Source organism: Helianthus annuus, chromosome 14 (assembly GCF_002127325.2).
Source record: "Helianthus annuus cultivar XRQ/B chromosome 14, HanXRQr2.0-SUNRISE, whole genome shotgun sequence".
Lineage (NCBI taxonomy): Eukaryota > Viridiplantae > Streptophyta > Magnoliopsida > Asterales > Asteraceae > Helianthus > Helianthus annuus.
The window spans coordinates 137403852-137421759 of record NC_035446.2 but is presented as its reverse complement, the minus strand read 5'-3'; the positions used below and the strand labels follow the sequence as shown (position 1 = coordinate 137421759).

At 34.4% G+C, this 17908-nt stretch overlaps 1 long non-coding RNA gene across 30 annotated transcripts; it reads right to left on the bottom strand.

The window, feature by feature from the left end:
* Positions 1 to 1087: 1087 nt before the first annotated feature.
* LOC110879120 lies at positions 1088 to 9015 on the bottom strand. Of its 30 annotated transcripts, none has more exons than XR_004879456.1 (15): positions 8928 to 9015; positions 8635 to 8706; positions 8180 to 8428; positions 7836 to 8028; positions 7557 to 7650; positions 6995 to 7460; positions 6729 to 6795; positions 6592 to 6635; positions 5803 to 5948; positions 5616 to 5706; positions 4908 to 5517; positions 4049 to 4184; positions 3764 to 3858; positions 1893 to 3672; positions 1088 to 1396 (listed from the first exon to the last, which is right to left on the bottom strand). It is a non-coding gene; the product is annotated as an uncharacterized LOC110879120 (long non-coding RNA). The 30 variants fall into 30 exon arrangements; XR_004879450.1 differs by having other exon boundaries at positions 5803 to 6795; positions 6995 to 7061; positions 7172 to 7274; positions 7398 to 7460; XR_004879440.1 differs by having other exon boundaries at positions 6279 to 6795.
* Between the last annotated feature and the right edge of the window lie 8893 nt (positions 9016 to 17908).

The following is a 17908-nucleotide window of genomic DNA, read 5'->3' as shown; positions in this document are numbered from 1 at the left end:
TTAGAAACACCGGATTTTATTTATTAAATAGACTAGTCTAAGAACCCGCGAAACTCGCGGGTGGCTTAACACCAACTAAACACATAAAAAATTCTAAACGTTGAAGCGTTAACCTATGATTTGGTAAGCCTAATATTTTGAGACCGTTGAGCACATCCCAATAGTACATCTCGCTCATCTCTTTTACATATTAACTTTTTGTCAACTAAACCTTCATGATCTTTTCATGCCTTTTGGCCAATATGACTTGCACCAACAGTGTCAACATCTAAATATACATTAAGACATGAACGTAGAGTCATAACACACACCAATACATCTTCGTAAAGGTACTAACGAACATTGTGTTAAAAAAATGTACGTCAGCCAAATCCACACATCGTGTTTAAAAATTGAAATCTCTTTCACTGTGTGCAATAAAACATGTTCATGTTAAACAGGAACATCAAACCTCACAAAGAATAAATCTATTGCATTTAAAAAAAGAATAACCGATAAAGCAGCAAGTTACGATACCTCGGTCCCGTGCAACACCTCCCAGTGTAAGCAACGGTGTTTCGAACGCACTTCTGGTATGCCATACATCTCAAACAATTCTTTTGTGGATTCTCCAAGATAAAGAAGATCTTGACGGCAAGCATAAGACTTAAGTTCATCTTTCAATAGCTGAACATTCCATACTATAATATCTACTTGTAATCTTAACATAACCATTGGACTTAAAAATTTTAAAAGATGCCTAAAGAACACTACTTCTATATCCATATATCTATCCATCATTTAATATTTAAAATAAGCATTATCGACAACTTCCCTACCATGTCTTTCACCACCACCTTTACCACATAACCCCCTTTTTTCTGAAGGATAGAATCCACCCAAACACAATATAGAGTGCATCCCAGCACAATGAATTATTATAGTTTTCATGACTCAACCCCAACAAAATATAGAGTGCACCCCAACACAATCAATTATTTTAGTTGTCATGACTCAACCCCACACCTCAAGTTAGCTCTTACAATAATGTAGTGTGTAAAAAAATACGTTGCACAAGTCATAACCAGTTACATTATAGACTTGGAAGTTGAGCAACCTGATCTAAGCTCTAAAATTATAAATATATATACACACAATATTTGTTTATACATTTATTTAGGTGAAAATCGAATGTCATGGGGGAAACAAAGACCGACAAAAGTTAAAAAAGGTAGATCCTATTCAATATGTCATTAAACCTTGAATAATGGCTCGTTTCCAATGACCAACATCTTTCCAAAAGCATAAAGTGTGCAAGATCCATAGATTGTAGAAATCCACCAACCTTGTTCAAGGTTACAAAAGAGACTGTTCTCGGCATCGTACTTTTATTTGTAAAGCCAAAGAGAACATTACTCTGGATCAAACATGTCCCAAAACACAAAAGTGTTAAAAAAATACATTAGTTTAACATTTCAAAATTTAACATAAATTATTACAAAGTCATCTTACTTAATATAATAGTATAATAGTGACGTGACATTTTCAAACTATTTACCTAAAATTCGAAAGCTTAAATTGAAATGCGAAATGGGTCATATGATTATTCTTGTCCAACGTCGCAAAAGTACAAAAATACATAGAAGTGGTCGATTTTGAGTTCGTATTTTATATTCAACAAAGCAAATGGATTAAAAAATTAAAATCAGTTAAAAGTCATGTGATGAAAATCACCTATAGCGTATCCCAATTCTTACAATCTCTAAAATTGCTTTATTAGAAAAAGATTATTATTTTAATAGTATTTGTTTGTGATATGTTCAATACACTAAGTACTTATAAACCTCCGGAAATGTTGATATGTGTTTAAGGTTAACTCGGTCAGACTGACCTGAAGTGTAACAAAATTTTACCTCTTTTGACCCATCACCGGCTGTTTTCTTTTTTTTTTTTTCCATTTCTTCGGACCAATTGCCGTTCCATCAATTCATTGGTAGAAGGTTCAGTGGCAAATGCAAGTGCTCCCAGTGTACCCATTATCATATTTACCCATAGTAGCAGCTGAACTACAGTCAGGGGAGCACTTCCTGCAAACATAAAAGTAAATTAAAAATATATATATAAACAGAAACTCCACCCTCTCCCCCATAGGATAATTGCATGATTACCTGTCAGACATAAAAAAGAGATTATATTGACGGAGTGAAGAATTTATAGCGTTGTAATATAAAGACGCTAATTTTTAAGTTACAATATGGTTATTGATTATGGATAGTAATTCAGATTACGATCCTCTAACTTCTTTTTTAATTTTCATGGCAATATTTTGCTATTTAGGCTCTACAGTTTTGTCTGTTAAGCCTATTTTCTAGCACACATATTTAGTAGAAAACACTTTATATCAATTAATTGTTTAAATATGATTAGATTATACAAATCTATATCTTTGAAGAGAAAAATACATGCAGGTTTTGACTTTTGAGGTCAAACATGAACACATTATGCAGATCTCTTTGACTTGTTTCGAAAGGAATTTGAGTGTGTTGTATTAAGACTCAAATGATCCTCAATGAGAGGATTAGTGCAATATATACAAAAGGATGACCTAAAAGTAAACAAAGTTCTCCCTGACTACTGATTCAACTTTATTAAATATGTCAAAAACTTGAGTTTGGTATTTATCTTAGTTTAGACAAAGATATGTGTATCTCAAGAAATAATCCTAAGAATTACTCTAAAACACTCTTTAATAATAATCAAATAAGATAAACAAATTCTCTCTAGAAACATTTTCACTGTTCGATCTTTGTATCTCTAGTGAGAATCACATATACATGCCACAAAACCAAGGGCGGAGCTTTATTGGGGTCGAGGGGTCATAGTTTTAGTTTTACCAAAAAATTCTAATTTTTTTGTAGTGTAAGAAGCTAGTTATAGGGTAGATTAAAGTGGACAGTCAATTTATAAACCATCACAATGGTTCAATGGCAGCCCTCCATTTGTATAAACTTGTCGGGATGGTCATTTCGACCTGTTTACTGCATTTGTAAGACATATACAAAAAAATGCCCCATAAATATTAAATACCAGTCGTCTACCTTGCATGATCTCCAATTAACTATAAAAAAACAAAACAAAATATAACTTCCCAACAACCAGAGATCCAACACTTTAAACTACTTGTATTGAGTTAAAGATCATGAAGTCAAAACAACAATTCTGACATCTCAAAGTAAAACTTTTCTCATCTTATTTCCAACTATATATTAAAAGCATTAAAATTCTATAAAATCCAACAATTTTTACCACAAAAACAACCACTGTCAAAACGATTTGGGTCACAATCGGTTAAAAAAATATCACAAAAGTAAAACAAAACACGCAATCAAAACAAATCTAGGAAGCATACCTATGGTGGGTGATTTTGGCAAAGGTTGACCAGAACCCTACTTACAATCCACAAGTCATTCCAGTTGTATACATAAAAATATAAAAAAAATATAAGCACTACAATAAGTTTTGGCTTTAAGAAATGTTAACATTGTTTTTAAGCCAAAAGCATGTGACAAACCTGAAGATAGACATGGCTTCTCCAACTGTACTTTATAATATGCATTATTAAAAATAACTGGATTTCCAAAGCCTTTGCTTCCAAGAGTATGTGCACCAGATAATGCTACAAGTTCTTGTGTTCTTGCAAAGAAAACACATTTTAATGTTGAAATAGAGGAATATAATAGTTTAGTCCACAATGGTCAAGGTATTCAAATATTCGATCACTTACAAATTGACCTGCTTTTTTTCACCTGAAACCCATAGGCAACAACAACTTGCATATGCGTATCCTAATGGGAACATCATACTCACCGCAATTGCCCCCTAGATCATTAAATCGAGATATCAACAATATGGCTAAAAAAATGTCGTATTCAATCTGAACTTATACTACAAATATCATCAAAGACAGATAACCTGGCTGTTTCTCATACAATATCTTTTTAGCTTCGACCAGAATCCAAACAATAAAGTTAGTTTCAACTGATAATAAACATTATAAACTTACACATACCTATGGTGGGCGATTTTGCCTAAGGGTGACCGGAACCCTATTTACAACCTCTGTCGCCACCATCAATACCATCAAGGTTACGAACAATCCACAAAAACAACCACTGAACAGCTCCACTCATTCAAATATAGAGTCCCTATCAATATCATCTCCTCAGAAACCAGTCAATTTCAGACATTAAACGGCTCAGTTTATAAATCCAAGCAAATACGCTACTACAGGAAAATATGAGTGCATGCGACTAAATCTAGCTAGGGCAAACGAACAGGCAAAACACGTAGTTGAAGATTCTATATAGACGGAAAAGAGACATGATTGTACTGTCCAAGCATATTTGACGACATAAGCCATGGACTTCGGCGAAGAATGCACAACGAAGAGATATTATCCGAGTGTTAGGGTTCAGGTCACCATGGTCGCCGGAACATACCACTGAACCCTGTCATAGGGCCCCATCAGCTTTCAGTCTCTCTCTCTACCCGATTCTTCATTTCCCTCTCTCTCTACCAAGCGTAACAGAAATAATAATAATAATAATAATAATAATAATAATAATAATAATAATAATAATAACAATAATAATAATAATAATAATAATAGAGAAGAAAAGGAGGTGTATGTGATGGGAGAGGTGGAAAGTAGGAACATACGTGGCAACTTTAACAAAGTATACAGCCCAACACATAAAAGAAGTTACAATAAAACTAAGCAAGAAACACCATTAATACAGAACTTACCACCACCTAAAGCCTAAGTATGTTACAAACTCATATTATATAAATATATTTTGACCCAATTGTTTGACCGATAACATAGATAGGATCATAAGCCAAAAGATTAAGATTTATAAATGATATACCTGGACCCAAGGAACCTGTAGCAGATGATCTCTTGTTCTTATTTTTCATTTTTTTTTCAAGCGCAACCTGAGTTTCCATAAACATGTTCAACCTATGAAACTCAAGCTCTTTAGTAAATTCCATCCTCTGCTTCTTCAACCTCACCATCTCCTCTTCTCTTGCTTCATCCTCTCATAAACCTCTCCAAACATAACAACCGCCCTCGCCAATTCCTCATACGCCCTATTCTCCGTTCTCTCATAAACCTCTCCAAACTGAACAATCCCCCTCGCGAATTACTTATACGTAAGTTAGCGACTTAGCGGCGACGACGACAATGTGATATATAATACACAAACTTAAAGGTCTCCCGCCATTCCATGTCCCGTTTGAAAAATCACAGCAGACTATACATATAATGAATGATGTTGGGATAAAAATCAGACCGAAATAAACTGTAACTTTCAAATGAATAAAATGAAAGATATGATCCTTGAAATACTACATGAGCTAGTTCCTCCGCAATTGAATGGCATAAAATAAACTCTGGGTTCCAAATCCATAAGCAATGCTCGTTGTATGTAGCGTTGATTATCAGTGTGATAAAAAAACACATTTCCTGTCACCTCCCTACAGCAGGTTTGCACACATAATATTGGCACACCATAAATTCATGATTTCATCAATAATGGCACTAAAAAAGGTTTGATCAAATTCAAGAACGGTACCGGTTTTGGACTTCTTGAAGGTGGTTCCCTCTCACATAAGCTACTTAAGATGATAACATGAACTAATACCTTATGCTTGTTGTTTGGATCACTGCAAGATAATGGAGCACTTGTTCCATTTAAACAACCACCATGACTAAAAAATAGGTCTGTTACCCGACCTTCCATCTAAAAGAAATAAACTCACCTTGGTTTTGCATTTCAACTCGTTAAGTTCAGCCTCGATTAATTGATCAACAGACTTGCTTTTTATGACTTCTTCATAGTTAGACTCATTTGTTTCTACACATTTTGGTTCCTTTGGTTGCCTCTCATCAACACCACCATTCACATCTGGAACAATAGCATTACTCACTATCACCACAAGAGCAAATTTTCAAGTACCAAACACATAAAGATATCTGCAAAGGTGCTGCAAAATCATAGCAATATATGTATAGACATAAAGTGTGCTTCAAGATTTTTTAATACCAAAATCACATCACATTCTATCACAGACATTTCATCGAGCATATGGTATGCACATAATAAACTGAATTTAGTAATATGAACTTCTAATCGTATCAAGAACTTGAAATACAGATTTTACAGATCTAAAGAGTCTTTAGAAACTAATCATATCAAGAACTTGAAATGCAAATTTTACATTATATATAAACATACTGTGCTCATATCGATTGGTTGGATGGCACAGGTATCAAGCATACCGAATGCTCTGCCATTGACAAATGTCTTTACAGTTGGCCATACGCAACCAACCGAAGCAGATGAGAAATTTGAAGGGACTGAGACGGCAATTTGAACGAAGATAGGCGAATCGATCCTTAATAGAAAGATGTTAATGAACTCCAAATAAACAATGGCGACAACAAATTAGGGTTTATGGCTAACACAAAGAATGCAATTAACAAAGAAAAGGTGGAAATGTGGCCAAAGTGGTTATATTAAGAACTTAGCAAAGGAGCAAAATCGTTACCTCAATAGCCGAACAAAAAACAAATAAGAGAGGCAATAATGACGCTACACGGGTGTTGGGTTATCAGTTGAAACTTCAATATGAGATGCAATGGCAAATTGTCAACCATGAAGAGGCTGATTTCGTGGTATAGATACCTTTCTTTCCAAAAGAGATTCAATTGTCTTAAGCTTTTCGTCCAACTTGTTTGGCTCATCATTTTAGCTGGAACATCACAAACATGGCTGCTTATGAGACAATATAGATTTAATAACCCTATTTATAAACAGTAGCTTTACAAATTTCATCAACCACTCCAACCTAATATAATGTAATTAATATTTCTTATTTATAAACAATAGCAAAAATTAAAGAATAAATAAAACTGTTGCACCAAACTGAATAAAAATTTATGGATGCTCACCATGTTTTCCTTAGTGCTCTCCCCTTTTGAGTTAACATCATTATTCTTTAATCATCATCACTTTCAACTAACATACAAATTACACAAACTAACAATATTCTCCTAATTAAGATCAAACTAACATAAAATAACCCTAAAAACAGTAACAATTACAAATAGAGAGAAGATGAGACGTACATAATCATTCTAATCGGCGTACATTAGAGACTTATTCATTCATAGTTCTTCACGAAAACGTTAGGATTTACACAGCTTCTATTCACTTTTAGACTTTTCAAAACTGGGATATTAGAACAGTAACGGAAAAGATCAGCGAGTTTCAAGTCACATAAATAAAGGTATTTTGTAACATGGTTTCTCACTTAAGCTACAAAATAGCCCGATTAAATACCAATGTACTTACTTAAGCTACAATAAAAAATGAAGATCAAATTTCAAATGAAAACGCAGCTTAATGTAGCAAAACCTACAATCATTTCCAAAATCAAACGAAAATGCCATTGAAATTGAAAATATCCAGATCCGGGTCATATAATTCAAAAAATTGCAACGAACAACTTACCTTCATCTCCATTGATTGAACAATCGTTGACATCAACATCGATGTACTTGATTTAGTTAGTGTGTTTGTTAATAAGAACTCGAACATAGCTCACCTAGCACACAAAAATCATAAGGTCGAAAATATATTATTAAATCAAGATCCATTAATCAGCCCTAATATAAGAACCAAACAACCACATAATATAAGTAATCAGGACCTCAGATAAGCCCTAATTAGAAAACCGAAAATCTAACATTTGATTCATATGAGAGACGCCTCAATTGGTATTAGTGTTACCTGGAATCATTGCGTGATTGATGACGGCGAGATCAAAATGGAATCCGAACCTTCTCATATATTTCTATCTAATATTCAAGAAACACCCACAAAACCTAACATCATATAAAGAAGAACCTTGTTTAAACTTTTGAAAAAGAAAGTCAAAATCTGGTATAATCCCACAAACCCTAACATCAAATAAAGAAGAACCCTGTTAAAAAAAAAGAAAAATCAAGTCAAAATCTGTTATAATCATGAGTTAAATATAGATAAAATCAAGAATACCCACATACCCAAACATCAGATAAAGAAGAACCCTGATAAAAAAAAAAAATTAAAAAAAAGTCAAAATATGGAATAACCTTTAGAGGTTTGCCTTCCGGAGTTTAATCAATCAATAAGCTCTCTTTGAGATTTAAGCTTTGCCGAAACTTCAAACGTCAAATTCAATATCAACTCATCGGATTCGTGTAATGATTCCGGTAAGAAGAAGACGACATCGTATTCAATCGGTGCCCTAATTTCTTATCTTAACCAATAACTGCCAAATCGTAAGTTTCGCCGCCGTTTAAGATATAATCACCGGTAGTCACGTCTTTTACAACAACAGCCTTAAAACCAACACACCATAATCATTAAAAAAAACCCTAAAAACGATTGTGTTGTATCGAGTTATGCAAGCATTGAAAAGTTATTCAATTCATAAAAAAAACAAAATCCGAAGAAAGGCGTGAACCCAGAAGTAAATTTAGTCGGACCAAAGAATAAAATTGTCATAAATGTTCAAAACAACACAGTTAGGGATGAAGAAACATACCGAAATTAAAGGGGAAGTGGCAGCGATCAAAGTGTGGCGACAATCATTGGAGCATGGAAGACTTAACATTACCTGAATCAAGAGGAAATTGATGTTGTTAGGAAACAATATGAAATACAAATACGTCATACGAATGGCGATTTCAGAAAAAAAAAATCAGAAATACATGACCATCTCCCGTCTGCATCTCTCATCTGCTCCATATCTCTTTTGTTTCTCTTTTACAATTTTAAATATAATGAAAGCATTAAGATAGGAGAATCATGTAAACCAAAAGACAAAAGAAAACAGACCTTGTTGCTTGAACCGCAGACAAATGGTTTTAGGGTTTCTTTGAAGTGATTTTGGAAAGAAGAGAGAATGAGGGAAACAGCTATTGATTGAGAATTAGGCGCTTGTGAAATTGAATAAGAAAGGAGAGAAAGGAAAATGCCGCCCAAATTCTCAATTCTCTGGCCAAAGAGAGCTGCCACATCATGGTCAAATAGTCAACCTTTATTTTGCTTTAGTATAATAGATAGATGGGATAAACCCATGTTTTACAAAGGTAGCTTTTAATATAAAAATGATATTTCTTAATTTGATTTAATTAATGAAATAAGCCACTTCTTGAAGTCCTTCAGTGCTGGATCTAATCCTTACTCCAATCTACTGTAATTACCTGAAACGCGTTTTAAAAAGGTTTTGTCAGCGGGAAATACTGAGTGAGTTCATTCAGGTTTTATAAAAACAGATTTGTTATAATTCACAGTATTAAGAGCGATTACAATGTTTTTATCAACCAATTATCAAGAATGGGTATTTGTCACTCGACCGGATCTGTGACTGTGGTCATACCACTATTGGGTCCCGTCGCCCCAAATAGTGACGGCTCACTCACATAGAGTGATATTAGGCTCACTCACCTAGAGTGATAAAAATAGTAATGTGCACAATACCCCACATACCAGCTGTAATTTGGTGATTACAAAGACTTAATCCCTGTAATTATAACCTTTGAAAATAACTTGGAGTTTTGTAATACTTACTCACAAACTGTGAGAAAACAGTTAAAAAGAAGAATGACTCACATTATAAACATGCAGATTCATACGGCCAAAGTTTAGTCTACAGATAAGCCTTGATATATTGCAGATTTATACTGGCAAAGCTTAGCCTATTGATTTAGCCTTGTAACCGAGTGCACACGAACTAGGTAGGTAACTTAATACAACAATTACGATAACTCACGAGATCAAATTCTCACAACAAACGACAAAGTGCGATACTTAAACATCCATCGATTTAACGACGAACGACAAAGTATAACCCTAATGTGGGTGGCACTTAAACATCCATTGGATATATTGATCGGTCAGAAAATGAATCGTAATAGCGATCGAGTTAATACCCTGTATCGTAGCAGCACCCTGCTATACTAATTAGTGATTCGCATGTGTGTGTTGGGGAGTATTTTCGGTAGTTAAACATATAGCTTAACAGAATGGAATACGTATTTGTGTAAAACCCAAATCAAACCTCAACGATAGTTACGAGATTCGAACCTTAACGAACTTCACAAAGTGTAGTCTTATTCAGACAGTACTTTGGCATCCGTTTAACGAACTCACAAAGTATAATACTTTGGATTCCGTTAGTTGGTTCCTGAATCGACCGAACAGAATATCGTATCGGTGATTATTGGTTAGAACACCAACGTATAGAGAGAAGAAGAAAAGAAATGAGCAAAGAAAAATGAATCGTAAGCTTCTTATTTATAGCAAGCAAGCAAGCAAGCACCTCAACATATTTATGTCGATGTGGGATAGTGACGTGCCTGCCTACCTGCTTGACATGCTAGCTAGCTTGCTTATATATATTAATTCAGCTGCTTCACTCGTTTTTCTCGTATAACTTTTAAAATATAACGTTTTATAAAACGACGAATATGTCTTTAGAACGAGCATATTTTTATCTACGTTTTAACCTAAGTTTCATTAAAAACGGAGTAAGGAAAAAAAATAATATATTTTATTATTAATATTAAACGTTCTTATACGACCCCATATATATCTATTTTTAATAAACCTTACTTAGCTTAATTAATCTTGTTAGCTTAATTAATATTGATTAACTGATTAATTAATCATACTAAGTATTAATTTTAGCGAGAGTTGTTACACATTTCCGCTCGTGATTTCATCGATTTCATATCCAGATTTCATCTATTTCTTCATCTTCTTCATATTTTTCACGTTTTTAACTGATTTTCGTCAAATTGAACGGGTTTTTACGGTCCAAATCTGCTGATTTTTTGATATGTTGTGCGTAAACACCTGATGTACAACCCTACAAAGTTTCAAATCCTAATTCAAAGCCGTTTAGGAGAAATCTGAGTTTTTAGGTCCGTTTTCGCGTCATCAGCTTGATTCCGCTTGAAATCAGACCTTATTCCGCTTGAAAAGTCCTTATTCCGCTTGAAAAGTCCTAATTTCGCTTGAAAAGTCCTAATTTCGCTTCAAATCAGACCTTATTTCGCTTGAAATTCCTTATTCCGCTCGAAATTGTGTGTGTTAGTTCAAACGGAATCAGATTCCGCTTCAAAAGTTGTTTCCGCTTGAAAGATAAAGTCCTGATTTCGCTTGAAATTGAAATTGGTGATTCCGCTTGAACATTATTGTCTGATTTCGCTTGAACTGTCATCATTTCGTTTGAATAAAAAACGGATGCATGTGATTATAAATCAGATCCACTAAACATTGAAAGGTCCAATTAACAAGTGTTGAGTGTATCAGGTTGCTTGAATACATGTGAAACTGAATTGTGACTTAGAGTTTGTCGGCTTATATGAGCATGTGAGATGTATTAAAAGAGTTGTCGTGTGATAAGGGAGGCCCAATCAGACTTCGTGTAGTATCTGTGGCATGTGATTCCTTACTTGGCCCGAGAAATAAATTGGACATTTAAAAGATAATTGTCGGCTTATTATGATCTCAGCACATGTGAAAAAATTAAAGGCACCGATCCATTTGAATTGAGAATAGCATTTAGTCATGTCGCATTGAAAATTGTTTCAATTAATATGTGTAGGTCATTTTCAAAAAGTTAAAACTTTGAGAATAATAAATACTTGTCGGCAATTAATATACTATAGTCAATGGTAATTGTCAGTTGATCAATTGAATATTTCGGAGATACGGGTTTTTCGGTAAGGTCGGTTAGAAGAGACCTTGGTGGACAGTTAGATCTAAACATCGATGCAAACAATTTTTATTGGAACCGTATTGCAACACCAAAGGCGAATCTATTTGCGTGGAGAGCTAGTGAAAGAAAGATACCTACATTTGAAGCATTAAGAAAAAGGGGAATAAATGTAACATCACAAGTGTGTAAAGTGTGTGGAATGAGAACGGAAACGACGGATCACATATTGATACAATGTCAATATGCAGACTTGGTGTGGACTCAGGTAGATCAGTGGCTAAACGTTCCAGCCGGCAATATTATGGATGAGGTCGAGGCCAGATTATTATGTGTAAACGGGTTAGGAAGATCGAAGGCGCAACAGAAGATAATTCATGCAGTCTTCCTTGCAACTTTATGGTACTTATGGAAGAATAGAAACAACATAGTTTTCCACGAGAGAACAACATCCACGAACAAACTAGTGGAAGAAATAAAGGAAGAAACTTTCGAATGGATGAGGCAAAGATCAAAGAATGTCCGGATGTCTTGGAGCGATTGGAGAAGATTTAATATCCAAATGTAAAACTTGATTTGTTTTAGCATGGACCATCCTGTAATTTGACATTGTGTATTTTGCTTGGTGTAGTGGAGATCTTGGATGTAATCATGTCTCCATAGCATCTTGCTATGTTGACTTGTTGGTGGAATGAATGAAAGTAATGTTTTGTTGTTAAAAAAAAATTGAATATTTCGACTAAAGTGATTGCATGTGTTTCTCGGTCAAATAAACATCAACATGATGTCGACCTAGTGAGTTTTATTGAGGTCCAATGAGAGCTAAACTGTTTGTTAGTCATTAAAAGCCCACGAGAATTTGTCGGTCATTAAAAGCTAATTGTTTGGCATTTGTGAATTGATATCAGTCCACTAAATCAGCGGCCCAATAAGAATTAAGAGTATTAAAGATTGTTGAACAAATACACTTGTTGATATCCGGACTGCATGTGATTGTATTTGTTTGCTTGTGGAATCAATTAGTGACAATTGATCTGATCATCACGAATTATAGTTTGCTTGTGAGCATGTGATTTTCGGCCCAACATACAAAATATAATCAGTGTGCATGTGTAGTTGATAAAGTAGTTGTCGGCACATTCAGTATAAGTTTTAAAGCACATGTAATCATATATGTTCATTTGACATTTTGGCAGCCCAAGATTGTCCTGGTTAAGGAGCTGTTTTGTGCGAAAAGCCCAATTCATTCAGTGATTTCACTTAAACAAACAACATTGAAACGAGTTTGCGAATCTTTGACACGAGTCCTACACGAGTCCTAGATTGATTCCATCGTCACACACTTTCACATATTTGTTCGTTTTAAACTGGTCGTTTGTTTGTTTATTCAAGGTGATTCAAGGTCAAAGCATCGGATACTCACCCGAGCGGATTCTCACCCGATTCGAGACACATTGTCGCCCGAGCGGATCCCCACCCAATCCATTTTCACAAATTCATTCTGTTGATCTTTGTTGACTCACTCGATCGATACCTATCCGATTCAGTTGATTGTTAGAAATTAAATCTAATCACTGTTGATTGTTTGATTCAAGGTAATTCAAAGGAGCTGAGATTCGTGGAAGTCAGCATCATGACTGAAATCAAGGTGAAAACCAGAGAAGAGATTCTGAAGGAGAAAATATACCGAGAAAGAAACATTGCTTGGAACAGAATGGATGAAATGCAAGAAGAGTATGAAAGTGCTGTAATCAATAAGAGACGGGACAAGAAGCGAGAATGCTTTGTAAACAGAAATGGTGAACCTGTAGTTCCCAAGAAGGATATAGTGTTTGATGATGTTCTTTTGGAAATTCCTCTGTCCGTCGAATACTACACAAATGTTGGAAAAGATAAAACGTATGCGAAAAGGTTTGACAAACATCTTAGAGATGTTATGATTTCAAGTCTGAGGAAGAGGGATCAAGAAAGAATGAAGAAGAGTGTTGATGAGATGGTGAACAATTTGAAGACAGTTGCTGAAGAAGCTAAAGACAAAGCTGTGAAAGTGGAGGATGCGAAGATAGAAGAGGAAGATAAGGTAGAAGAAAAGGTTGTGGAAAAAGAAGCTGTCACTGAAGAACAGCAGATTGAAGAAGCTGAGAAGAAACTTGAAAGTTTGGTTGAACTGAAGGATGAGAGTTTGAATGTTTCTGGTGATGATGCTGGTGATAAGAAGAAGAGTGATACTGATCAGAAGCAGATGGAAGCAAACACCGAGGTGCCAATCACTGAGGTAAATTCTGATTCTGAAATCTTAAATGAAACTGTTGAACAGTGCAAGAAATGCATGGAACCATGCAGTGCTTGTACTGAAAAAGACGAAAAATTCAGAACAAGAGATCTTGAATTCACCAAAATAGAAGAAGTTTTCAAAAATAAATACAAAGAAATGCTTGAAGAGGAAAAGGTTTTAAAAGAAAATGATGAAAAGCTTTCAGAAAAATGTAAAAATTTAGAAAAATAAAATGAAAGTTTGAAAGAAAAAGTTTTAAAAATAGCGGAAGAATGTTCACAAAAGGAAAATGTTTGTCAAGAATTGAAAAAAGAATATGATTCAATAAAATTGGCTTATCATATTACAAAAGAGTCATATGAAAAGGTGAAAAGTGAAATGAAATTTGTTCAATCAAGATTGAATTACTGTTCTGAAACATCTAATGAGCTTAAGCGACAATATGAAATAAAACAACAAGTTGTAAATTCTTATATTGAGGATGTTGCTAAGCTAAAGCGTCAGATTGTTGATTTAGAACAGGATAACAACAAGTTAAAAAGTTATCATGTGTCGTCATATGTGCTTGAACGTATTTTCAATATAAAACCAGATGGGAAAGATTCTGAGCAAAACACGAAAGGTATTGGCTCAGAGTTTCATCAAGTTCCACCACCGGAAAAGTTTGTGTTTTATGATGATGAAAAGGTCGAAAAAGCTTTCAACATGGTAGAGCAATTGTCAGACAACATTGACATAACCTATTCCAAATTTGATGATTCTAGTGATTCAGAGGTGGTAGGTAAGGTCGTTGAAAGTGTGTTGAAAGATGAGTCGGTTGATACAGGTAAATCTGAATCACAGGATGGAAATGAAGGTAGTTTTCATGAAGAATATCTGAAAAACTCTAAATCTAAGAAAAATTTGAATGATGATTCAAAAGGATTGGTTTATACCATGATTGGATCGGACAAATTATTCTTAGATATTGTATTCCCAATTCAGAATGTGATTTCAGACAAAATTGACAAAGTTTTCAAAATGGTTGAGATTGAAAAATCTGAAATTCAAAAGTTTGCTGGTAAAGGTCACAAAACTTCTTATAATAAACCTGGTTTTAAGAAGAAAAACATGAAGGTTGGGGTGGGTTATAAGAAGAAACAAAATTGGAATAAAAATGAACCGCCAAATTATCAAACAAAGATGAATTTTGTTCAAGGAATAAGTTTAGCAGAAGAGAAAGAACTCAAATTTAGACAGTCTAATGAAGAGTTTGATGCTCAAAAGAAAAAGCAACAACAACAGGTCAAAGATGTGTCCAAGAGAACATGTTTTAAATGTGATCAAACAGGACATCTTGCACGAAAGTGTCCAAATCTGAAACCTGTTGATGTTGAATCAAAAAAGAAGTCTGAAAATGTTGAGAAACAGAAATCTGAGGATGTGAAACAAAGGTCAACCAGATTTGATTCGAAACAAACTTGGAGGTACAATACAAACAAGTTTGCTTCAAATCAAACTTGGAAATCAAACCCGAAAAGGTTCGATTCAAAACAGACCTGGAATTCTCACACACCCAGATTAAGAACAACACAAAGATGGAGAACATCAGTTGATATGACAAAACCTCAACAGTTTTGGAAACCAAATGTTGTTCAAAATGAAAATGTTAAAAAAGAATCACATTTTTACAAACGAGATACTCCAAAAGGTAAAACATGGAGTGCTAAGAAACAAATTGCTTCGGTTAATGATGAAAAAGTTGAAATGAAAATTGAAAAAGTCTTTGTTCAGAATGACAAAGATTTTCCGAAGTTAAATGATGCATATTGTATTGTTATGCCTAAAGTCCAACAGACCTGGGCTAATTTGTTCAAGTAATTGAGTAATTATAAATGTGCAGGTGCTCAAGAAAACTGAAGATTGTGAAAATGGAAAACGGATCAGCCTGACACAAGAAGAGGAGGCTGCTGAACCCTGTGTTGGTTGAAACAGGGAGTTTGTTTGATTTCTGTAAATAAATAAACAATATTTCAAAAACCCTAAAAAATAAAAAATAAAAAATAAAAAAACAAAATATGTTTTTATTTTGTCAAAAAAATTGAAAAATCAAAAATATGTTTGTTTTTAAATTTGTAAAAAAATCAAAAATTACAAAAATATGTTGATTGAATATGCCGAAACCCTCACGGCGGAACAAACATGATTAATTTCACAAGATTGAAAAACGGTTTTCAAACTGTAAAAGATCAATGTGTTGTAAATCATGGGGGTGCGTTATACTTTCTGTAAATCAGTGCACGAAACGCAGAAAATGGATGGCGAAACAAAGCTATCAGTGTCGGTTTGTCAAATTTTCTTTAAATGGTTTTGCATTTTAGGGGGAGTAATATTGTCAGAAAATCCAAAAACATTAGAAAATTTGAAAAAGCCAAAAACATGATAAAATTCGAAAAAGAGTTTTTGTGTAAAAAGAGGAAATGATAGTACATCACTAGACAATCACAGTACGCTAAAGAAATGGAATGTTTTAATGTGATAAACGGTCTCACTGATGATATGCCAGTAGATTTTTACACACTTAGTAGATTGTTTTCGAGATATAAACCTAAATTTCAAACTTACTTATCTCGTGGGGAACATCTCTCGGATATATGGGTAACCCCTGAAATCTTGTTTGAAAGGTCCCTTTTTCTGAGATACTAGGTCTTTATGCTTAGTGATATCTGGGGTATTATCCCGGGACTTCTGATTTTGCGGAAGCAATAGCCTAGTCCCCGTATAATACTTTCTGCTTGCTTGAAATATAGCATCGCCCTCAGCATAAAAAATGATGAAACATTGAAAAATGCTAATCATGTGTTGTTGTAAAAAAGATCCTCTAAAGGGGACACACCTAAAGTCGAACCGTCATCTCTCTGCTGAACGGAAGTTCTGACCTGAGCTCTCACGGTTTCGCATCTAACCCCTTACAGATATCATCTAGGTATACTCACCTGTAAGACTGAATATTGGGATCTGGATACGGGAGTATATTCTGAGGTGGGACACGCGAATAAGTTTAAGTCCTTAAAACACTAAATCCGTATCTCGAAACAGTTGAACTTTGTGTGAAAATTTAAGTGGATCAGTATACTAACAATCTAAGTGAATCGTTTAGAACTGAAAGTGTTTAAAGCTCAACGGTACTAGTGATTTGTCATAAACTGATATGATCCTCTGACACGAACTCAAACAAAAATATTGTCTGTAAATATGTTTGTAAATATTTCTTTACTGCTTTATGTTTTCAGAAAATACAAAAAGATTTTGATTTCTGCTTTATTTTCGACAACCGATGTCTGAGTGTTAAGTTTCAAAATCTAAGTAAGCTGATTGTGTTTCTGAGAATAAAACAAGTTCATTAATTTGAAACTTGAAGTTTTAAAATTTAAAATCAAAAACAGTTTGGGATATCTCCAAGGTCATTGAATTGGACTTGGATGATTAACCGTGAAGGATTTGGATTCTTAGATTATTAAAATCAGTTGAATAGAGCCAGTTTCTGATCCTGTTCGCTAAAACTGCCAAATCTTGAAAGTTTGTTGATAGAGGGAGTGGTTAAAGAGTTTAAAAGTGCCAGATTACGATTTCTAGACAATTTCAAAAGATTGTTACTTATAAATGTTTGAGAGATTGCAAATACCAGACTACGATCCCAACAGCCGAGTCTAAGGAGGAGTCTGAAGACGAGCTCAACGCAAAAGGAAGCGTGGATTCAAGGAGCCATGAAACTATTCCAGAAGAGCTTGTATACGGAAAGCAAGGTGTCGATCCCAAAACACGGAAGCTTGACGAAAG